Below are 25,085 nucleotides of genomic sequence, written 5' to 3'. Positions count from 1 at the left end.
GATTTCCTTGTGCCTTACTCTGGTCTATCCTATGGGATGGACTAACTTCACAGTAAAGTATTTTAGAGCGCTCTAGTAGGGAGAAAGGCGGACTTTCCCAAGAGGAGGGGTGTGGAAAAGAAGGGCTATACTATGTTCTCTGGGAAGGGTCATCCCTAATCCCATAAGGGGCTTCATCCCTCATGTGATCCACACCCTGTGCACCACCCACAGGGGGACTATTGTACTGTAAGGAAGGCATTGCATCAACAGTAAGACAGCCACAACTGACCACAGTTCAAAAGGTGTTTATTGAACTTCAACAAGGGTATGATAAACACCCATCTAATCCTCAATCTATGTTACGCTCACCTGGCTCCCACAGAGGCGACGATCTGGACTGGACTGCTGCGGTCTCCACCAATGTGATGTGTAGGGCCGAGATGACGGACTGGACTGGCCCACCTAACTTCGTTTGCTTGGCCCGTAGGAATATTCTTCGGCAAGTGGAGAAAGGGAATTAACCACCCGTGGAGTTGAGCGTAAATCCCCTCACCCCGCTGATCACCTTGGATGTTCCCTCTTATAGTCTCACCTGATGATTTGAAAAGATGAGCTCTCCATCCTGCATTGAGCGCAGAGGCACGTAGATAACCAGTTGCTTCACTGGCTTGAAGGAATTGGCGAGTTCCAGGACAATATTGAATCCGATATTCCCGGCAAGACGCCGTAAGTATGTAGTTCGAAAGAGTTCAAATGCCTGACTTTCACTCTTGTCCGATTCCTTGCAGGTTGCAGCTTGACCCTACTGAAGAGTTCTTCGTGGCAACCGGTAATGTTCTGGTAAGGATTTGTATTATCCAACACAGTTCGATAAAATAATGTCCATATGTAACCTGTTGCTTTCTCCCTTATTCAGGCGCTGAGAGAAAGTATGAAGTCTCGGGGAATAATGCCTCCGGCGGTAAAATCAGGCAAGTCTTGTGGTGAGGAGGGTTCCCCTTGTTAGTCCCTGGTTTCACCTTGCTGTCCTTTTGTTTTGCCTTAGGGGCCAGGGTTCGGCTAGGATGCAGTGGAAGCTGTGCCAACCCGTGAAGAAGAATAATACCCCCGGTGGTAAAATCAGGCAAGTCTATGGGGGGTATTCCTCTGTGTATTCCCTTGGCTCACCTTCCTGTTCTTGTCTTCTCCTTAGGTGCCGGAGTGCGGCGGTAACATGCAGGAGGATGCGGTGAAATGTGAAGATGCTGCTAAGGCCGGTGAGTTCAGCGCGGCACTGAAGCAGGCGAGGCGACGCGCATAAAATAACTTCTTTTTTCCAGCTCGAAGGCGCGATGGATCAGGAATTCAGGTAAGGATCAAAGGTATTGCTCTTGTTCTAACCTTTTCTCCTTCTTTCTCTAGGAGCTCCAAATTCGAGGCGGGCTTGGCAGATGACTGGATGCAGACTTGTAAAGTGTTCTTTTCCCCTTTGGATTTCTACAATTATTCATTTTAGGTGATTCACTATTCACCCGGATCCCCCTCAGCCAGGCTCAGATCTCTTTAGTACAATGGTCGTTCCCTTTTGACTGCCCCCCTCCCCCCAGTCGGGCTCAGATCCCCTTTTAAAAAAACAATTAGTCTCCCTCAGCAGGGCTCGGACCATTTTCAATCAAGTATCGAAGACGTATGAATGTGCACAGGGTTTAGCTTGACCCGTTGCACGACCATGTTGATTTTGCAATTCCTTACTCTAAAAGAACAAAAGGGTGTGTGTGTGGGGTGTTGCAATGTAAAAAGACAACAGTGTAATAAACAAAAAGGTGCATGTGGTTTGGGGTGGAAACAGAATATTTTTGGCTGGGACTAGGCAAACTAGGATTGCTGAACTATAGCTATCCCCTTCCCCACATTTCAGCACGGGACAAGGCGGAACAATATGGCACTTGGAGCACACTGGCTTCTCTGACCGGAGGAGGCAGTCTTTAGGATACATCAGAGTATTTCAGCATAGGGTCTTTATATACTCAACACAATGAAAATAAACCTCAGAGTTAACCTTTCGGCCACCCTCAGCCAGTCTCGGACTGTTTCTTCCCTTTCTGTTTCACAGCGAAATCTCCCTCAGCCAGGCTCGGATTCCCTTCCTTTTTGATCATGTTAGGTCCCCCTCAATCAGGCTCAGTCCTGACAATTCAACAATTTCTTCTTTCCATATAACAGAACTGAAGACTTTCGACTGAGCAAGGGATTTGACCGTTACCATTGCCTGACCACTTTGTTCCTTTTCATCCGATCTCAAAAGTTCAATCATATCACAAAGCTCAACCCAATCTCAAAAAGGTTCAGTTTGCAAGATACTTTCCGGCAGAAATCTTTTGACTGGGCACCCCCGTGGTGCCGGACCGCTCTGCTAATTAGTAATCGAACGTTCACTTCTTCGTGCACGAACGATGGAGTTCCAGGGGTGAAGTCACCACCCAAAGCAAACATGAAAAGGAACTTTGTTTGTTTTGTTATTTGAACATGTCAGGCCCTCGAAGGCAAGAGTCTTTGAAAGTGCAAGAGACTTGGCCATTGAGGCTCCTGATAGACTGGAACAGAACTGTTGACTCGTGCCGGGAAAGCTCGAGTGTGCCTGTGCGCCAAGATCCCATTTTACCCAGTGCTCAAAACGTGGGGAAGGGAGACCCAATCTACCGCATCCTGACATATTTGTGAACACCTTCTTTCTTTTCTTGAAAACCATCCCACACCCTTTTTATATTAGTTGTAAGGTTTGGCAATAGATTTTAGTATAGGACCTATTTATTTGACACGACTCCAGAAGGATTGCCTTATTTTCATTTGATTAATCAACGCTTGCTCTCATCTTAGATTTCGGTTCAGATTAGGTGTTTTTCCAACCTGCAGTTTAATAAACACCCTTGAAGTGTGATCACTTGTGTCGGTCTTTACTGTTGCCACCATGAGTTCCTTACAACTACGAGTGTCCCAGTAATGATTCTCACTCTTCTTATATACTTCAAATACTTGGTCCTTATAATGACAAATATAAAAGTTCCATTCGTTATTTTTGGTCCCCCACCCGGGTCTCCCACTCTCAACGTTATGTTTATGTCTTAGGGATCAAGTCACCAGGCCTACAGTCCAAACAGGGCTCTCTTCAGTGAGAGTCAGGTTGATTTCTCAGCTCTTTGCCTCTCCTTCATTCAGCGCACACTGCGGTGCCTTCAGGCAAATGGTCTCAACATCATTTAGGGACTCCAAGTCCACCAAGTTTCGGTCACACCCCCACTTCTTACTCGGTCACTCCTTGGACACTGCACCAGTACTTCTGCTTCTCTTGCTTCAGGTTTCCTGAAGTGCAAAGGCTAGGATTCACACGCCAGCTTTCTCCCAACATCGGAAGCGGTTCATCCCCATTTCCTTCAGCTCTGCTCCCACAGCAGATTTGGAACTCCGGGGCCCTCTCGCTCTCTCCCAGATGTATGATGCTGACTTGGGACTGCACCAGCACAGCATCCAAGTCTGCCTTCTTTGTTCTACTCGTGCTCTGTACTACTCCAGTGATGTTCCTCCCCTCGGTACCACATACGTATTTCTTTTCAGGTTTTCTCAAAGGTTATATGTGACAAGGGGGTGCTTAGAAGTCCAAACAGCATGGCGGCTCCAATGTGAACTCCGACAACAGCTTGTAAATTCTGGCATTAATCCTGCTGAAAAACACAAGCGGCGATGGCTGGAAGGTTTAGAATGAATCCCAACCTCTAACACTGCTCTGGGCAACCCTCCTAACAATAGTTCTTCACCTGCCAAGCCATTACAGAAGGGGAAAGACCATATGCAAATCAGGCTTGGACCCTCCCCAAAAGGGGCAGTCCAGCCCACACTGCTACATCACATCCCTTCTGCACGAGAACACCAGCATCCCCAGATAGGTTTGGACGTGTTGGGTCTCATCAGTGACTAGTAGCTTGGGTCTCTAGGCCCTGCAGGCATATACGTGACTATTGCAAACCACAAGAGGTGATGGCTGGAAGGTTTAGAATAAATCTTAAAGGGGTCCCTCGAGAAATAACGAGGGGCAAGCAAGGGCACACCTTTTCCAATACAATTGTTAGGTGTCAATATACTTTTACCATACGTTGTGGTTTTTCATCAAAAGTGTATATTTTTCAAACAATAGAAATACAAATAAATATATTGATCCAAAATAATTGTTGAGCATTGCAGTACTTCGAATATCAAAGTTTCAGCTTTCCTAATATGGATGGTATGATAATCTATCAACATTAATTTTCTCAAGGTTTCATTTCATTAAGGCAAATTTGTCTACATTGCATTCAGGTAAACAAAGGCAACTTGGCTGTTCTCTTGGAGAAATTGAAAACCGAGAAGTAACGCCCGAACACTAATCAGAACCAATTAGGGAAACAAGAAATACCAGTCAATTTCCAAATACTTCTAAATCAGCCACAGGCGCACCAGTACCCACCTATTCTTTTTTAGACCGCGTCAGAGCAGAAGAGGTAAAAAGAAAAAATCCTGCAAGGAAGGTGAACCTTCCACAAAAGAAAACTTCGTGTTGAACATTTCAACTTATAAACTAAGTTTGAACGATTGACACTTCAGAAGGGGATTTCTTTTGTCCCTCTACACAACAGCACCCTACTTCAAGAGAAGATAGGCTTTCAAATTCAAATTAACACGGAAAATGAAATTGAAACTCTTTTTTGACTCCATAGAGTTCACTAAGAACAAACATCCATCAGAGTAGAGAGTAGAGATGAAGCCTAGAGATGAAACCTAAGAGCACATTTTCCCCACCTGTTCAAAATTCGGTTCTGGAAGCATTTCAGAAATGAGTCTTGAAAGACCTGCAAAGAAATCAAATTTCAGGACACGGTCCAAGCTAACCAATACGGAAAAACAAGTCTTGCAAAAGTTGTGGCAGAATCCGGACATAATCATTAAACCCGCCGATAAAGGGGAACCATTAGTGATTTGGGACACCAAATACAAAATTGAGGTTGAAAAACAGTTGAATGATCAGGACACCTACCTGGAGATATTAATGACCCAACTGAACAGGTACGGGAAATAATTAAGACACTAGATGAGGCGGAATCAGATGAAATTCTCACGCATAAAACCAAAGCATTTCTTACTAATTTACATCCTATTCTGCCTAAAATTCATAAAAACTTAGAAGAACCACCTGGACGTCCGATCACAGCAGCAACAGTCTGTTGGAGCCATTAGCTCAAGACATCGACAAGATCATTCAACCACTAACACACAAGTCTACAACATACATTAAAGACACCAATCATTTCCTAAAAAAGTTAGATTCTTTAATCTTTGTGGAGAACACAGACATCTTGTTCACAAAGGATGTTACAAGCCTATACACAAACATTACCCATCATGTGGGTCTCAAAGCAGTGGAGTGGATGTCACTTAACACTGAATAGGCAGTGAAAGGTGACCGGTTATTGATTCTCAATCCTGAGCATCGTACTCACAAATGTTTGAGGACCGCCATTTGGTGCAAACATCTGGAACTTCGATGGGGGCCCGCAATGGCCCCAAGTTATGCTAATGACTATGTCATAATTGGAGGAGAATTTAGTGATAAATAATCTGAGATGGGAGAGAAAGCTGAAATTCATCGTCAGGTACATCAACGGACCTGTTTGGGGTTTGGAATGGTGCCGAAGAGGAACTTTGTTTGAATATATGGATTCCCTTGCACCGAGGATTAAATTCACTCATAAATGGAGCAGGACATCAATAGAATTTCTAGACGTTCTGGTCTACTTGAAATCTAATAAACTAGAGACAACTATTTTCACCAAATCTACTTATAAGAATAGTCTCCTATTGGCATTGAGCTTTCACCACAAAAAAAAACTACATAAAGTGTACCGCTCAGCCAGTTCCTTAGATATAGGAGTAATATATCTGACAAAGGAGATTATGACATCAAGGCTTCCGAACTTACCAGCACATTTCTGAAGAGAGGCTATGACAAGGAGACAGTGTTACAGCATGCCACCAGAGTATAAAACACAATGAGACCGGAGGCTTTGAAACCAAGCATAAAAACGACCATGAGCGATTTAGTATATGTCACCACCTACTCCCAACAAAGTAGCAGGATAATAGTAAATGGTTTTTAAAAAAACTGGAGAATGCCATCACTGGATCCAACATTAGCAAGTCTGTTCCCGACTCCACCATTGTTTGCTTACAGCAAAAGTAGGTCACTTCGTGAACACCTCATTAAATTGGATTTCAATTTTACAGAAAAAGACTTTCAGTGGGACCATCTCCCTCAACAACTGCAATTGTTGCCATAATGTAATCAAAGGGAATTAAATTACCCATCCACACAAAGGACATAAAATCCCATTAAAGCACACATCCATGTGGGATACGAAGAATGTGATATATGGGAGAGAATGCCCATGTGGGCTGCATTACGTGGGGCTTACTGGCAGAAAGGCAAAAATCAGATGGGGAGAACATAAATCAAATATTGAACTACACTCATTGAAATCAGTGGTTGAACAACATTTTAATGAACAGAAACACAATCGCACAAATACAGTTTGTTATTTTGGAACATGTGAACCCTACCGAGAAGGGGGTGAAGGGGAACTTAACCAGATTACTCCAGCAAAGAGATTTATTGGATTGGTAAGCTCGAAACCATCTATCCTCGTGGTATGAACTTGGAATGGGATTTGAACTATTTTCTGTAAATGCAGTAATTAAATTGACCACCATAACTCCTGCATGTATACAATGTTCACAATGATAGTGCTAATCAGATATGTGCTAATCAGATATGCACATGAATTACTTATCTAACTGTGATTGTACCATCAACTGAGCGAATATAATGTGCAAGAAATGTTCACCATTCAATGAAAAGACGCAATGGCAGTGAAACAACGGTTAGCCGATTAGTTTGGACTGTTCCAACAAAAAATAAATACTCACCTAGATATTATAAAGTACCAATTCTGAGTTAAATGTTAAATGTAAGGGAAATGAAGGCAATACCCATTAAATAGCCAGGAAAGCAGAACTGTTTTATAAGTAAGCTTAGATATAACAATCTACCAAGGTATAAACTATACAAATTGCAATAAGACGAGCAACCTATACAAATTGCATTAAGACGAGCGATCTGTAACTGACAGAACTGTATATATGTATACAGGGAGGACACAACAGTTAAGCGCACATCCATTGCCGATCTCTACTTTTTGAACGCCACCGAGGACAACGCCACAGCGTTTCCCCAGCAACTCAGAAAAAGAAATGAAGGAACATGACGAGTGTTGCATTCTTTAAAAAGGTACAAACAAATAGACATCTATCACACCCGTAACAGGATGCGGCAACACAGTCTAGATCTATTGCGACTGTAACCACATGCGTCTTAATACCTAGAATGATTTACTGCCATCAAAGACACAGCATATTCAGCAACTGACTGGTCCAATAGAAGTAGCAGCCCATATAACGTACAGCAGGAAACCAATTAGGTGAGTGATTTTCAACCTAATTAATCACATCATAGGTACTAAATGATATTGGTCTGCCAGTGGCACACAGCGCACAATGCTTACCCAGGGACATGTCCCACTGGAGACCTAATGTTTAACAACAAACAATGCAGTAATGTAGTATTTTCATCCACAGAATTGGCAAAAGAATTTCTCAGACTAACGAGAAGAGTCTCCACACCCAGCTCTTTACTAATCCCAAGGTTAGTGCCCTTGAGTCTAAAGAAGTAATTTATCTGTGCCTAAGTAAAAATAGGAGAACTCAATATAAATTGATTAACGCATTTAAATGTAATTACTTTTATCTATTCATTTTTAGAAAAGAGCATAAAAGTCCTGCTATCTTTACCTGAAAGAGGGTATGAAGACCCGAAACACGTAGTAACGGATTGGAGATGCCATTCTGAGAATACTCAGCGCAATCTAAGCATATGGAACTCATTCCCATCAAGATGTCTGGATAAACCAAAGTCTCACAATTTGTATTATGTTGTATACCTGAATGTAATGTAGACAAAGTTGCCTTAATGAAATGTACACCTTGAGAAATTAATGTTGATTGAAAATTATCATATCATCCATATATTAGGAAAGCTGAAACTTTGAGATTGGTAGTACTGTAATGCTCAACAATTACTTTTGAACAATATATTTGTTTGTATATCTATTGTTTGAAAAATATAAACTTTTGATGAAAAACCACAATGTATGGTTAAAGTATATTGATATCTAACAATTATATTGGGAAAAGTGTGCCCTTGCTTGCCCCATGTTGTTTCTCAAGGGACCCCTTTATTACACCATTTTCGGATCTGGTATCACAGGTAGCATTGGTAGCACAAGGAGCACCTAAAAGTTAATGACATAACTTACCTTAATGATCTTAAGGAAATCGTGCCAAACCATTACAGAAGGGGAAAGACCATATGCAAATCAGCACATCCTGAGGGTCAACACCGCGAAAAGGGCCAAAGCGTGTGGGGAGACAGCAAATCAGACCCCCATGTCTAAAGGAGCAGAAGCACAACCAGATACCACAGAGCTAAATATGAGAGAACATCCGCTCCACCTTAAAGAAGGCATAGGGAAGCTGGACGTCCTGGATACTAAAGTAGACCTCATACTGTTGTGGCTGGACAAGCATGGGGCCAGGCTCGATGATGCTGAAAACAGGATTCCGGTCCTGGAGGATGCGACAGCGAGGGGCCCACCCAGACTAACGACAATCACCGCCAACACTGATGCTTTAGAAGGGAGAGCAAGGCGGAACATTATTCGCCTGGTTGGGATAAGAGAACAATTCACTGGTCGCATGGAAGACTTTATTGAGAAGGTATGTGAAACACTCTTTGGCAGGGATGCTCTCTTCTCTGTGTTCATAGTGGAAAGAGTGTTCAGGGTTCCAACATCACGACCTCCTCCAGGAGCCCCACTGAGCCTCATTGTGGCAAGCATCCTCAGCTACAGGGATCAGGACACCCCATAGCAAGAGAAAAGGGTGAACTATCCTTCAGATTTCCACCCCACAGCTACCACCCGCCTGACTTCTCGGCCCTAGGACAGTCAAAGGCGCAGGCTTTGAGACTTCGATATCAAATACTCAGTGTTATTTCTCGCAAAACTCTGAATTCAACAATGTAACACATTATTTCAATTCACACAAAGAGGTCAGCCAGTTTCTAGATGGACTCCTGAACATTCATCCCGAGATATGGTGGAGAGTCCGGCGGAACCGCCTTAGAGCGACATTGGTCTTGCCATGGACTCGATAGGTGGCAAAGTCAGCCATTTTATTTGCAGGGTTAGCTTTGAGATCCGGCTGTCCGCCATGGAGGCTCCTCTCAGTTTACGGCCCATAGTGGCTCCATCACGACTCAGGGTCGGTATAATTGTTTTATGGAGCTGTAGCTGGGTGGAGGCACAAGTGTATTTCACCATTACTGCGGGCAAACAGAGGGGGTGGCTTCCGAACCAGTTAGGATTGTTCGGTGGGGTGGGTGTTAGGGACAGTTTTTTCTCATGTCCAACTAAGGGCTTCATAAAACCATATCAGAGGCAGTACAAAACCACTTTTAGTAAAAGGCTGTACCACCTGGGAACATTTGGTAGCGCAGACAGAGCAGCCAGGTTTATTTTAGGAGGGAGCGAAGGCTGTAGCTTGGTCCAAAGAAATTGCAGCATGCATATGGTCCAAAGAAACCACTATGTATTGTAAAAATAAAGGGTATAGAGTGATACTAAGAAATTTAGAACAACAAGTAACTTTTATAACAAATGAAAAAGAACGTAACATTTTTTTGTTGTTAAATGTATATATGCGGGTGGGGTAAGGGATTGAAACGGGTGGGGGGGGTGTTGGGGTGGGATAATACAGCTGGGGAAATAATGGGCTTGTGGGGGCATCCCACATTGAAAAAAAATGAACATTGTTATTTTAATTTTGTTATAAAAGTATTTGTTATGGTTTGATTCGTTAATATGACATGTAACCAAATACAGGGTTTATTTAAATACAAGTATGCCAAGATAAATCTTGGGGCAGATAAGTACTATAACAGATCGTATAAATACAATTATAAAAACCAACTCCATACTTATAGTATACAAACCAAAGTATGACAGTAAGCAGTCAAAGAGAGCCAAACCTATAACACATTCAGAATGGCAGTCAGCTATTCTTGGGGAGTGAAACCAGTTAGGTATACTTTTAGAATACAATAAGTAATTCAAGGGACTTGGGTCATAATGGTCCCAATATACAGGGTTATTCAGTTATAGATACACTTAATTATTTCAAGAATTGATACAGTTACAGACCAATCCTATTTTCTTAAAACTCGACTTGTATACTTTCTAGTGGGGCCGTAAGCTACACAGGGACAAGTAAAAAGCTAGTGAAACTATTTGAGAAGCGCCCAGAAGCAATTCAGGGAAAAGTACAACCCTATACGCGAGTAATTTACCATGTAGTCTTCTCACCACACACCGAGTGACTTCAGTCAGGCAATTAAGATTACTTATTTGACATAACTCAGCTACATTAATTTTAAGAAATGCAGCAGTTATTCAAAGTCAGAAAGGAACAGAATATACTTTTCTGAAGTGTGGGGCGCAGTTCTAAGGGAAGTAGGAACTTTTAGGACTATTTTAGAAGTGCTCTCAAGCAGTTCAGGGAAAGCATAACCCAATCATAAGAATGACAAAGCTATTCAAGTAAGGAAACTATTACACTTTTACAAATGGCCTTCAGCAATTGACAGGCAAGTAAAAACTCAAAGAAAAGTGTCAACTCCAACACCGTTTTAGAAATGCACTAAAGCAGATCAGGCAACACAAAACCCAATAACACACGTTTACAAAAGCACACAGCTAGTCAAGGTGGGTACATCCTATTGTATGGCTTTTACACACAATTCACTTTAGAAATTATAAAACACTACCAACACCATTACTGTTCAGAAGAGTGAAACACGATTCAAAGCTAGTAAAGTAACTTCTATACATTTTAAAAGGAGCAACAAGCAACTTCAAAGATAAGTAAATTAAGACCAATCAAACACACTGCATCTGGATGAAATTACATCCATCTGCAGCCAATTGCTCCCTTTGCTGTGAGGGGTTCATACAGGATGGTCATCATCTGCTAATATCCTGTCCAGCTACTTACCCCTTGAGAATTAAATACTTTAAACATTTTGTCCACGACTCTTCATGGCTCCATACTCAAGCCTTTTGGCATCAAATCTCATCTGGCAAGAAGATTCCGCTAATCTATTGCCTTATTAAAGTTTCTGAATGAACTAAATTGTATTAAACTATCGTTATGATTGATAATGAGCACATGACTGACATTTTCTTCCCGTCTATCAGTTTTACCTAGTAAGTAAGTCTTGCTTTTTATGGTATTGTTGCATTGTATTTGATTTGTTATGCTATATATGTAATTGTTTTTATGTTTCTTATGTGCAAAACAAAACAATGGGCCTCATTACAAGTGAGCCGGTCCGGAAACAACGGTGGCGGTAAATCCGCCGCCACCGTTGTTTCCGGACCGGCTGATTACAAGTCCTGCAGCCGGGAGGTGTCAGTCCCGCCAGGTCTGACCTGGCGAGAGTAACAACACCTGCCTGCAGGCGGACATGGAAACACTGGCTCCGTCATAGACGGAAGCAGTGTTTCCATGGTCCCCATGGAGTCCTATAGGACTCCATGGGAATGGGGATTTACAGAATTCTGCTTCCAGAATTACCGGGTCACCAGGGTTGTAGTGCCCCGGTGATTCTGGCAATCACGGACGCGGAATGGTATTACATGTCCGGCGGCAGCCTGCCCGTTTTTCCCGGCACGGCTACCACCGGACTCGTAATGAGGTCCAATGTGTGTAATAAGTCTGATGTGATTAATGCACAACACAAAAGAAACGTTTAGACACTTTGTAACTTATTCTATTACAGAACCAAAGTTACTCAACAACCCAGTAAGTACTTTTAACACTCGTTACAGATTTCTAGACAGAAGCCTTATCAAAATCCTTCCCCAATTCTTGAGCATGCGTTTACTCAGTGGCAGAAGAGGGACCGTAGTGGTCTAGGACCCAGCTATAGGAAGGTCAGCAGAAGGTCCAGTTGCAGGAAAGTCAGAGTTCCAGAGGATATCTCATCAGAAAAGTAACACTTTAAGAGTAGAAAAGGGATTAGGGACTAATGCTCCCTATACGCTTTCCAGCTTTAGGCCTGGGTGAACGGTATGGGCAAACTCCCAACACTGAAATCACCCACTTAGCCTCCCAGGATTTACACAAGACTTAAGGTAAGTATTACTCAAGCCAACACAGTACCTTGACAGAAATGAAAAGTGGATGCCTTCAGAATGCAGCAGCACAGGATCCAGTTCTTGGGTCCTTGGTCAGCAGACTGAAGAAATGGATTCTGAAGGAAAACTGGCGGCGGACATCGACTGGGGAGACTTCCAACAAAGGATTCTTTGCATTTTCCCACGGCTCTGTGCATTTGGCGCCCTTTTAGAGGGGCCAGATGAAGGACGAATATCGCAGGTCAGATTGTCTTCGCTCTCTCGGTCCTGCACTCTGGTGAGGGGACTTCAGGGATTCCACTCGTGTCTCTGGGAGGTCCAGCAGGAGTTCACCAAATTTTCAGATAAAAATCAGACGGAAGACCATGCAATGCACTCTTGCGGGAGGTCCCCTGGTATTGGCGTTCTGCAGCCCAGCAAGTTCATAGCACGTCAGGGGATGGCTTGTTTTGCAGGTCTTCTCAAGACGAGTGGAACTTACCAGCCTCTGGGTAGGAGTCGCCAAATTCGGGACCCCCAGGTCGATTGAAAGGAAGTGTTACTTCAGACTCCGATTGCACAGCAGACTCTCCGGTCACTGGAAATTGTTACAGCTGTCGTTTCTTCATCTTGCTCTTTGGATTTGGTTCCAGTAGTCAACTTGTCAGCAGGCTCCAGGATCGGAGTATTTATCAGGAACTACAGCACAACTTCTACAAACTCTCCCTGCAGTTTACAGAAAGAGGCGTTCTGGCTGTTCAATCAGGACAGCCAGATCCCCTCCACCCCCCATAGGAACGGATTCCTTTCAGGCAAGATGAAATTCAAAGGGCTGCAGTGTCTTGGACTCTGTCCTCGCTTCCTGCCTTATCGCCTCAGAGGGAACTACAAATGATTTCTACCGAAGGCAAAACTTCCACCAAGGTCTTTCCCACCTAGAATGGCAGAAGACGACCTAGGAAATAACAAGGAAATGAGAAATGGTGAAAAAAGAAGGAGCCTGTGCATTACTGCGGCTGACTTAACAGCCTGCGAGTAATAATGACTGAAAGTCATGAAAGTAGTTCACCGCCATTTAAGTGCACTTGCTTTTGTAACAAAAATGTTACAATCCAAGTAAGAAAGGGGATACAGTGAATATCCCCAGAACTCCACATAAGGTGCGGTGTGCTGGTGGCTCACTACTTAAACTGTAAAGGGGATGTCAACCCCACTTTACCCCTAGTACATTAAAGAGAAATTACAAAGGGAAGCCCAAAGGGGCAATCCAGTCTAAGCCCAAAAGTTATAGGGAACTATAAATCCAAACACACTATGTAGAGACATAAAATGGTCACCCATAAAAAGAGTAAAAGGATAGGTGATAGGGGAAAAATATTCCCACTCACCTAGTGACAAGGCAAAATAATAACCAAGTCCAAGCAAAAAGCTCTGGGGTTGACACAGGTCAGGAAGATTTATTATATTATAAAAATCTGATCTAACAGGACGGTTGTATGGAGCACTGGGAGTGCTCCTGTTTCTAAGGTTGGTTTATGCCTGGGAAGATTTTGAGTGAATCCTTCCCCGTGTGGGGGGACTGTAGTTTTGTTCTTCAGAGTGTCTCGTACCATAAACGTCTTTCTGACAGTTCGCACCTACACTTGGCCGACCTTGATTTGAACGGGTCATGTTCCCTGAGAATTTGCGCTGTCCGGATTGTGTTGATTTATGCAAGGTTCAATGGGCGGTTCAGGTCAAGGTGGTAAGCAGTGAATATATTGCAGATAAAAAAATTAAGAGAATAACGGAAGGGGGGGGGGGGAATAATGAATGTCAAAAGAAAGTAAAAAACATTGCCAGGATGTATGAATCACGAATTGTAGGCAATAATGCAGTATTACAGGTTATGTATGTGAAAAAAAGAAAAGAAAAAAAATGGTACAGTTATAGGTCAAGTGTAGGTGGAATATATGTTCGGTACATTTAAAAAAAAAAACTACAGTAGAAACCTTTGTAGAAATTGAAACAGTGTAAAATCCACTAGATGACACTGTGGGACCACAGATACTAAATGTATGTAGATATAAGGCGTGGTGAAAAGGGTCTAGCAATATTATTTCCACCTTTATATGCGGCTGGTTAAAAATGGATCTCTCGGTTTTCTCAGCGGGAAAATGACATAGGTCACTTGGAACATATGGGGGTAGCAACAAGCCAAAAAAGGTCTGCAAAATGTTTCACTATATGAGGCGGCATGATGTTAGTGTGGCATTTCAACAAGAGACTCACTTAATGCAACCATCCAAAGGTAGAGGTTAATGTTAAGTTTATGTTAATAGCTTTTTTATAAAGCGCAACCTTCACCAGTTAAGGCATTGTGGCGCTGAAGAGAGAGAGAGAGAAAAAGGAAACAGTCAAAAGAAGGAGAGTTTAAGATTGCAAAATAAAAGATTACTGTTGCACGTAAGCAGAGAACTCCTGCAGCCACGGAGAAGACTCTTCCTCAGACCGGTGAGCATTTAAACTTGGGCACTTAGATCAGAAGTACATGCTCAGATCTTAAAAAGCTAGAGAAGGAATATACAGGCAAAACTTTTCCTGAGGATATTCTGCGCCATTGCTATAAAAAAAAAAAAAAAAAAAAAAAAAAAAAAAAAAGAAAAAACAATACAGAGTGGTTTAAACTCAATATGGTGGCCAATTGGAAGCCAATGAAGGCAGCGAAGAACTGGTGAGATTGAGGGGCACAAAAGGAGTATTTGTGGCCGCTCTAGCTACAGAGTTCTACAGAACCTGCAGACGGTTGAACAGATGGAGGGGTTGAGGCCAGTAGAGAGAATTGCCGTGGTCCATAATCCCCAGGATGGAAGCGAGCCGGTAGGAATTGCAGAGAAATTTCAATTTCAATTTTAAATATCCACTTTGACAAACCATGCTGACCTGGGCTTCCGCAGAAAGAGATGCTGAGATTTTACAACAACACAAGCCGTTAACCACAACCACTGGAGTAGAAAGAGGACCTAGGGAAGTCAGCCAAAAGGCTGGTGTCCAAAATGAAACAGAAGAACCAATTACCAAAATTTCAGCTTTGTCTCCATTCAGCCTCAACCAATTTTGATTCATACAGATTCCAAGCAGCATCACAGACAAACCGCAGCATCAGCTGCTGGCAGATCGAGACGCATGACTATTTCAGCATCGGCGGCATAGGAATAGCAGCTGAACAAGTGGAACTGGATGAGCTTGGCCAGAAGGTGAATGCAGACATTAAACAAAATAGGAGACAGCGCAGAACCCTGTGAAACCCCAGAAGTGAGAACTGCCAGATATTATTCTTCTTCATTTCCTCCTATACGAGGGGTTGGGCGGTCGCAATCCTTGTTCACCATTCCCTCAGATTTCAATTACAGGAAGTGCATAAAGATCACAACGGAAAGGCATTCTTGGTTTTAGGATGAGGGGGAAATCAGGCTCTCTACTTAACATACTCTGAACACTGATGAGCTGGAATTCTGTGACTTGGTGACTTTGCACTTAACACCCTTAACACCCAATGATGGTGACTCCATTTTTTGGGGAGGTGACTTCAGCACAACCTTAGATGTAGAAATAGACAGATCCTCTAAAGGCATGAGGTAACAATCAAACTCTAGTCAGAAAATCCTAGATATCTGCGCCCTATACAACTTGGCGGATATATGGCGCACGCAACACGCACGATTACGCGATTAAACTTTCCATTGGTGGGTGCATCATACGGCCTCTCCAAGCAGTTACACTTTGAGTGGTGGTGCGGGGGGCAAATTGTCTCTTTAAAAGCAGACGCGCAACACAATACTCTTTTTTTGGCTAGGAGGTGAAAACCGAAATACGTGCCTTCTTGGCAACCAATGAGGGCATCAAGGATTCCCCACAAACACTGTGGGATCTTTAAATGCTAGATCCGTGGGATTTGCTTCACCAAAGAGCGGGTATCCTGAAAATAATTAGGAAAGTTTACAGAACAATAAGGCCAAACTTAAGACGCTGGAGAACACATTCAAGCAGACGGGGGAAAGCTGGCCGATATTCCGAAAGAACTGGACGACTTTTCAGCCAATGCACTCCGGGAGGTCTGGTTGCTGCAAATGTCGCATCTCATTAGGCAGTATGAGAAAGGACAGAAGACAGGTGCACTTCAAGCTCGAATGATAGCCGCAGCGAGAAAACCCAACCACATCAGGGAATCCCGAGGGGTGAATTTATTTGGGATGACAGACAATGGGAGAGAGTTTCACAGTTATTATAGTCATTTATACTCTAAAGTCTTGGGGAGGTGACTTCAGCCACAAACCACAAATTACTGAAGCTGTGGTAGTATATCTGGTTCTCACTAGATGCAACATTTCTGTAGCCTAAGCCAAGTGGAGTACTATGAGGCAAAGGAGACTGTTCTCATGGTAAACTTAAGTAGAAGTGAAGTTGTTGAATTAGAAGCAGCAGCACTGCAAAATCATCCCAACAAATATACCAAATGTGAATCCTAATCTTTTAACTAATGATACACTGACTGTTGACCAAGAACTGTGTTTCACTGACAGTTGCAGAAGTTGCATTTCTTTTGACCTGTGGCAAGTCTTCTTGGATTACTAAACGTGGTGACATGGCATTGTGGCTGGGAATATCATTGGTGCTGTTCTGAGGAAGTGGAACGTCCATATTTCACCAAGGAGAAAAGAATTGCTAGTGTTGGAACTTTGGTCAACAAAACTTTATTTTGACATTGAAACACCAAAAACTGATTTGAGACTATCTTACATACAAGGATTTCCTTACTCGATCATTGGAGTAGATTTATTTTCGCAAAAATGGCGCAAAGGCAGAAAAGCCTCACTAGGAATCTCAACTGGTCTTCTAAAACATACAAGATTGGATGGTTGCAGAGGTGATTGTCAAGAGTATAAATTCCTCCTACAATACTGTTCTCTTGGCATTGCACCATGGATCAATATCCCTTCCCACTAACACAAGCCGTGTACCGTGGAATGTTAATCTGCCCTACACTAAGAGAACACAGGATAAAAAAAAAAAAAAAAGAAATCCCACTCTCAACTCAATTTGCATAAGCTCAGTCTGCCTTTCCTGAATGTGTCCCATAAAATATACAATTACAAGAGCAAGGGTTTTAGCTCAAATTGACGATTGTAGGAGCCTCTAGTATTGCCTCCCTAAATGTTGGATCCACCAAAATGCAACTCCTACAGAAGAGGGCCTCTAGGATTTCAGGACGATTATGGGATTAGAAGAAGGGAATTAAATAAAGACCACCTCTGGAAACCCTCCATAGGTTTCAAGCAAATCAGAGACTACTTGATTTCAAAACCCTGCACATTTTATATCAAGCCTAATGGAAGAAATTACTAACATGTTTCAGCGAAAGACTAAACAAATACACCCATTAGATCTTCAAGTACAACAAAATGTACCATCACCATTATCAAAAAGAAGAGCAACAGAGAAGAGCTCTCAAAGCCAGTTGCACCAACCATGTGAAAAGCCTTCTCATCCTTCTTCGGAGTGAAGAGAATCGCCTCTTGCTCAGTTAAAAGCTCTTTTCAAAAATAACATTTGATTAATAACTGTACATTGGCGCACTACAGTATCTCTCCCGATAATGAACACTCTAACCTTACCTGCAATCATTACTGGTCAATTCCATTACTTTTAATGATCTGCTTCACTCCTTGACCTGCAAGAACTACTTATCGCATATATACCCTTCTCCATCATCATTCCCCTCTAGCTCTTCATGAGTTAGATCACACCAGTGGCAATGAATACATGCCAGAAGATGACATTTACTTGGAAGATTTGGATCTTTCCGGGTCATTAGAAATCGTGAAGGTTATCAAATGTATTGCACTTCTTTTCCACTCCCTTAAGCTCTTACCACATTTGAAATTTACCAAGGAATGTAGATGACCAGACTTCATTTTTTTTGTAACCCCCCCCCGTTCCCCCATTTTATTAATATCGCACCAAGAAGCAAATGTCTCAGAGGGCCCCTTTAGGGTAGTGTTTATCGTGGGACTGCCCAGATAGTATGTCTGGTATCCAGTGTACAGTACACAACCTGTCTGCGACAGGGAAAAGTCCTGGCTTTGCTTGTACATTACAAGAACAGCTTTTACCATCTGTCCCAGCACTCAGAGGTCAGACCGGAAGAACGGTTTGTCCTTTTTCATGGTGTTTTTGATCCAAGAGGATCCCCCATTCTTCACGGGCTGTATCTGTTCAGGTTAGTGCTGTATCCTTTGCTGTACCTCATTTCCATGTACCCATCATTACACTTGCTCAATTATTCACACTAGAAGACAACCTGGAAGAACCCCAGGTTTGTAGATATGCACAAAACCATTCAAAGGGTAAATAAATGGTTGCCGACCCGAGTTTCGGCTGCAGTGGGCCAAAAGGGCCCAGCCTTCAGGCCAAAATATGCAAATGGGAGACGGGCAAAAGGGTGTAATTATGCAGCTACAAAAATAAGAAACATAAAATGAACATGTGAAAACCAAAAACACAAATAAAAAAAATGAATTAAATAAAATACAGGACACCTATATATACGCATAACCCTAGTCAAATAAGATACCTAATCCAATGTATGTTGCTGGAGATCACAGTTAAACTGTCATTAAAAGCCTTCTAACGAACCCCCGTACCCCCCGCCCCCTCGTTACATTATTCCTGGCTCTGCACAGGACCCAAGCAGAGCCTAAAAACAACAAAGACCAAAATATGAGTTGGTCACACATAAGCCAAAAAGTCAACAGCCATAAAAGAAAAGTTGTATGCTGACCTCCAAACAGCAATCAGAGTGGGAGTGTATTCAGGTGTACTGGAAAGCAGCCATCTTATAACCAGCAATGGTTGTATGGCAGCTGTGTAAAATGAAAACAGACCAAACTCTGAAAACCTGCACAATTTCGAAAAAGAAATGTTCACAGAACTCTCAGTAGTAACGCAACCACACCCCGACTTACTCTCGAACACCCCAACTTACTCTAGAACCTGGTCATAGAGGCGCCGCACTCGATTTGCAGCACAAGGTTATACAGCGGCGTACAAACTAAATCAAAGGCGAAAAGCACCGCAAATTGAACGTTGGTCAAGTGGGAAAAACAAACTTGAGCCACAACACTAATGTAGTTTCAACACTAGTGGCCATGATGGAAGGGAGTGTCAGGGCATGACTAGCCATGTCACCCAGTCCACAAGGTTCTAGTGCACATAAGCTAAACGTGTACAGCCAAGGTGGCTGAATCTAAAAAGAATGCAACAGTACGAATATAAGGTGCACAAAATGCACAAAACTGAAACCTATGTTGTATAGAATCCCCTGGCGGATGTGCGTCAACGTTGTCCGTCACGATGGAGTGCAATGTATGAACATGAAGGGAACATGGAACCAGAATGCAAAGCTGTAGTGTGCGTGGATCAGACGTTAATAGCAAAAAAAGAAGAATCTAAAAAGAAAGTGAAATGCATCAAGCAATGATGCATACAAGTTGTTTCAAGATTAAAAGCACAACCCAGTGCGCAAGTATTGAAAAACACCACTGCAGGGCACAAATCAATTAGCACACCTGCCTCTATTTGCAGACACACATTGCTCAAATGAGCCCGCGACTCAAGAGGTCTGGAGGAAACTGGCAGATGTAACTAGAAAAATCAATGAAGCAATAATTTCAATGAGGGAAGACCATTGTATCTTTTCATTTAGCCCCTCCAAAATGCGTTTTACAGCGAATAATCCACTGCTGCTGTAACTGGGATAATCTAATCTATGTACTAATATGGGTAGAATCCAGAAAGACCCGGTAGACCACCAACCACTGCATCTCGCTGTCAGTGTGGCCCAAATCTTGAAAATGCTGAACCAATGAGGCTAGAGAACCAGCCCGAATGCGTGAACGGTATTCCTCATAGGAAGAGCAGTTTTTGGGTGGCCTAGAATTTTGGCGCCGCTCGAAGAACACACACGAAACTGTGCAAAAGAAAAGAAACACAGACCTGATTGTTTTGCAAAAAGTTTGGTGCAGCTTCGTCAAGTTTCACTCGGGGGGGGGGGGTCCCAAACTTTTTGAAATGCATGTAGACTTGAATAGGAAAACATTTTTGACTTGCAGCTACAGCCCGGACTGCTGGGCGTATTTGCATCACACTTGCATGAGGAGCTTCAGCCAGGTACTGAAAGCGTGCTTTTGCTAATTTAGTGTTAATCAGTCCTGTATTATATTTTTTCAAAAGTGCCAAAATGTAGGTACAAATAAAATAGCAATACAACTTTGGTGCTTAAGAAATGGCCTGGGGGCCAGGTATAAGTAGGGTTAAAGTGGATACTGGGCCTGGCCTTTCGGCAAGGACTACATAGCGCGCAGGACCTGCAACATGACTGAAGCACAAGCCCCAGAGATTGTGGTCACAAGTCATTAGCAGAGGACCACAGTCCTATTTTGGTATAGTGGGAACTGCACCAGGCTGCAAGCTAGGTCCAGCACCTATTGTGGGTGGCTTTGTGGGCCATGGTCATCATGATTGAGCCTCATACTCTGAGCAATTCACCCATGACTTGCATCCCAAACATGCGCTGCTCAAAGTGACAAGTCAGTATGCGCTACAAAAATATATGTTTCTTAAAGGAGCGTTATAGTCCCTTCTAATATGTTAAAAGTAGAATTATTAATAATTTACATCCAGTGCTGGAACATCATGAAACTTCTTAAGTTAAAACGTTGAAAGTCAGTCCAAAAAACCCACCAAAAAAACATTTGTCAAAAAGGGACGCTATGGTCAGGTTGCACCAATAAAGACCTTGGAAATTCAATGAAAGAAACGTTGGTAAAAAGGGAGGTTATGGTTGCAGCGCAAAATCAAAAATAAAGAAGAAATGTCCTAGTTATGGTAACCTAGGCAACTATAACATGCGCCCCCACCATGTACTGCTCAGACTAAAACCCAGGGAAAAGATGACATTACAAATGGCATCATTGATCACATCATTAATTTGTAACAATTCTGATGGAAAGTCCTTACAAAGCGTTGTGTTTAGGGTATTGCTCCCAACACGTGAAGGGTGATAGGTAGGCCTCTCATTAACTACTCCCTTTATCACAAAGTGCACTTATTGAAACAAACAGTCTACTACGTTCTGTTGATAATAAAGCAATCTAAAAATACATTAATATAGGCAAAGGTTGCAGCATGGACCACAGATGTAGAGTATTGGCTAAGTATAAAAGAAATAGTAGACGCATGGATGGATAGGCACAGACAGGTCACAACTAGAATGGAAAGTGGGAGACAAATACTAGGACCAGTGAATGAAACTAAGAGTAGACTCAGTCATCCTAGATATAAAGGATCAAAACTGTATTCTCTGTCTGAGGCTTCCATGTATGTGCACCAATAGCTCAGGCCAAACGCTAAAGAACATTCTGCAGGGTTACAACACCTTCAAAGTACGATTGTCGTGCTTTCAATGCAGTATTTCCAGGTAGTGCTTAAAACTACTTACAGTAATGGCAAATCGTACTTTCTGGATAGTCCTGCAGCTGCTAACATGTGTATGGAACATAATTTGGCTGACAAGGGCAGCTCAGACACCTGATAATTTGACTGGCATACAGGGCACCATAACATTCTTCTGCACCTTGGATGTTCGTGCCCGACCCCCTGCACTAGTCCTTTTCGATCAAAAAAACAAGTTTGTGAATCCTGGCCACTTTGCCGGTTTCCTTTGATTTGCGCTATTGGGACATTAGATACCGCTGCAAATACTATTCTTATACAGTGGGGCGAAAACCAGTCACCCAGTGTTGGTCATATCCACTGGCACACAAGTTCACACTAGGTACTGGCCTGTTGCAGGTCCCGTTAGCTGGTACAAAACGCCCACTCTAGGCCCTGCTGGTAACGGAATGCCTGAGCAACGTGGTATTGTTGGGCAACGTTTTGAAGTTGTGTTGTTAATGTTACATTTTTGTTTACTCCATACAGTACGGCACACAGGGGTGGAAGTCTGGCGTAATTGGCGGGCGCCAGGGTGGATGTTTCATAGGGACTGGGATAATACCTTACGCATTATAAAGCAAGCTCACAAATGTTTGATTCGTGGGGTTCGGGATTGAGCTGGGAATTCCTCCTGTACAAGCAAGGTGGCCCCCAGGGTCTCACTGGGGCTCACCAGCACATGACACCACCATGGCCACTGTTAGAATATTGAGCTGGAATGTATGTGGCCTGAGCTCCTATCTTAGTAGAAACCGGGTGAAATCTTACTTGCAGCGCAAGAAAATCTGTTATAGCTTTACTCCAGGAGACCCACCTATTGGCTGAATTGGCTATGGCACCACATACTCCAAATTTGCTAGGGGAGTGCTAACTTGGATTAGTGAATTGCTGCCCTTCCAATTGCTTGAGGTGGAGAAGGATGGGGAGGGGCGGTATTTAAATTGTACAGGGCTTTCTCAATCATAGAGAAATCTGCATTGTTAACTCATCCTTCCCAAACCATGCAATCCCGTCCCATGTACGTATGCTGTGTTCCCTTGTTGCGCATAGGAGGGAGGGCTTCACTTTATGTGGAGGTAACTAACTGCATGAGAGACAGCGCTGGTCAGATCCTTCCTCCCCATCCACCACGGCCTTAAATGCTGCTTTAACAGATCTAGACCTTGCAGACTTCTGGAGGGAACTGCACCTAAATACAGGGTGGGTGGGAGGGAATACTAATATTACCCTTCTCCCCACAAACTGCACACTAGAATTGCCATCTCTTTGTTGGGTTGGGGGACTTAACTGAATTCTTCGGCAGGGAATACAAAGTTTACGGGAAATGTGAGATCATCGAGGAAGCCATTTGCAATGTCATCTTTGATGTCCTAGGTGTAGTCTGAGCTGTGTATGGTGGGGGCTCAACATTTGGGTGCATAGCTTACCATAACTGGAGAAGCTCTTTGGTTTTTCGATATTGCACTGCAACCATAGTGTCGCTCGGTCTCTGAATTTATAAGGTTTTTCTAGCAAAACTTAACCATGAAGTCCCTTTAACAACGTGTTTTCATTGACTATGTAATCAGGTTACTCTAGTAAGTAATGTGTGTACTTTTCAAGGCATCACTATCAAACTAAAGTATTATTTGATCTGGTAAAACCCAAACCTGAAATATTTGTAAAACCTAAAGCTGGGGCGATATGAGGTCAAGCACCTACTTTGCAGTCTGGGCTCACATCCAGGTTTCACCAAGTAACTAATAGTGTTGCTATGCATCAACAAATAGTAGGGGCCATTCATATATTACAATCCACAACTCGTAGCAACTTCTTATAACGCCACTTTCAACAATGCCCCATGTATCAAAGACTGGTGACCCTCCTTCCTTGCAGTGTCCGGTTCACTTGAGATGATGTCTACAGATATGCAAATTGGGGTGGGGGGGGGGGTTTAGTGGGGTGCACGTATTTTGCGCAGCACAGATACGAGGGTGGGTGCATGTATTTTGCCGCCCAGGAAATTGAAAATCCTAGTAGAGACGCTGGAGAGAACCCAAGCGCCGTCAGTGTTGTAAGTACACCAGTCTGACTTTTGTTTTTTAGCTATGTGTAGGTGTTAAAAAAAATGCCATTTGTTACCATTATCATCACTTTGTACAGTTGGCAATCCTACGAGCATTGAAATTTAAGACAGAATGCAAATAACTTTTAAAAAGAGTGGCGTGGGCTAAACTAACATGCTGAATTACGAATGGTGAATGTTTGTGGTAAAAGAAATCATATTTGGCATGAAAAAATAGAGCTATACCAAACCGGGAGTGCTATAGGGAAGACTGGGTTTTACTAACGAACGGCGTGGAAAGGACCTGTCATTTCAAATGTTTATTTGCAAAAAAGAGCATCTTCTATCTCCTCTGCTAATGAAGAACAAAATCTTACCGTCAGGAAGAGGCTGTCGAAAACATGAGTATTCCCTTGAAGACTTCTGCTCTGTGAACCTTTACAAGCTGCGATGAAAAATAATTCATCAGTTTTTTAAAGACGAAGACCACATCCTTCTAATCACTGTGGCCGCTAAACTACTGGGGAGAAAAGAAAACAGGTTCACACCGGAGAAAGTTTTCACGCCGTGCTTTTGTATAGTAAGGATAGCACTTCCTGTCAGATGCCCTCTTCCCAGAATTCTCTGTTTTGTAGTTTTTGTATTAACCAAGCTGAAAGATACCGTCCTGCAAAGGGTTCCTCGCAGAGAACCTACATTATTACGAATCCCCTTTTCTGGAGTTGTGTTTTTCTTAGTTGAATGAAAGTTATTTTGGCATTTGGAAAATTATCTCGAAGTAGAATCAGGCTCTGCGCAGTTTAACGTGTGTTTCTACGTGAAGCTAACATTCCTTCCTCATACCTGTCAACCTTTTGAAATGCCAAGGAGGGTGAGGAAAGAGGATTTTGTTAGTGCGGATGAGAGCTCCATTGATGTCTATGGACGGATACGACAATGAATATGACAATCGGTTTTATGATATATGAAAACAATATTTAAACATTGTTTTTCTTTTATTTTACTATAATAATCCTGGAGTTCAAAAACCCATCCACATTCCCCATTTCTTCTTTTTTTTAATTTGGAAATATTTGTATTGAGGTATGTCAAAGAAACAACAAACATTTAATCGAGGTCGCTGCGGCTCCCATATTACCTTTAGAATATACATGTTTGCGGGTGATCTGCGA

At 42.7% G+C, this 25,085-nt stretch overlaps 1 protein-coding gene across 5 annotated transcripts in view; it reads right to left on the bottom strand.

Moving 5' to 3' along the window:
• Positions 1-24,528, bottom strand: part of EXTL2 (exostosin like glycosyltransferase 2) — a 159,500-nt gene extending 134,972 nt beyond the window's left edge. For 3 of the 5 annotated variants that reach the window (XM_069641568.1, XM_069641569.1, XM_069641571.1), the window contains exons 1-2: positions 24,462-24,528; positions 24,291-24,358 (exon numbers count right to left, since the gene is read on the bottom strand). The gene's annotated coding sequence lies outside the window, so the exon portion shown is untranslated. The other 2 variants (XM_069641567.1, XM_069641570.1) reach the window with 1 other exon arrangement.
• Positions 24,529-25,085: the final 557 nt, after the last annotated feature.

The sequence above is a fragment of the Ambystoma mexicanum genome, chromosome 1q (genome assembly GCF_040938575.1).
Source record: "Ambystoma mexicanum isolate Mex_15411 chromosome 1q, UKY_AmexF1_1, whole genome shotgun sequence".
NCBI classification, from domain to species: Eukaryota; Metazoa; Chordata; class Amphibia; order Caudata; family Ambystomatidae; genus Ambystoma; species Ambystoma mexicanum.
Note: the sequence above shows the minus strand (reverse complement) of the source record. Positions and strands in the feature narration are given on the sequence as shown.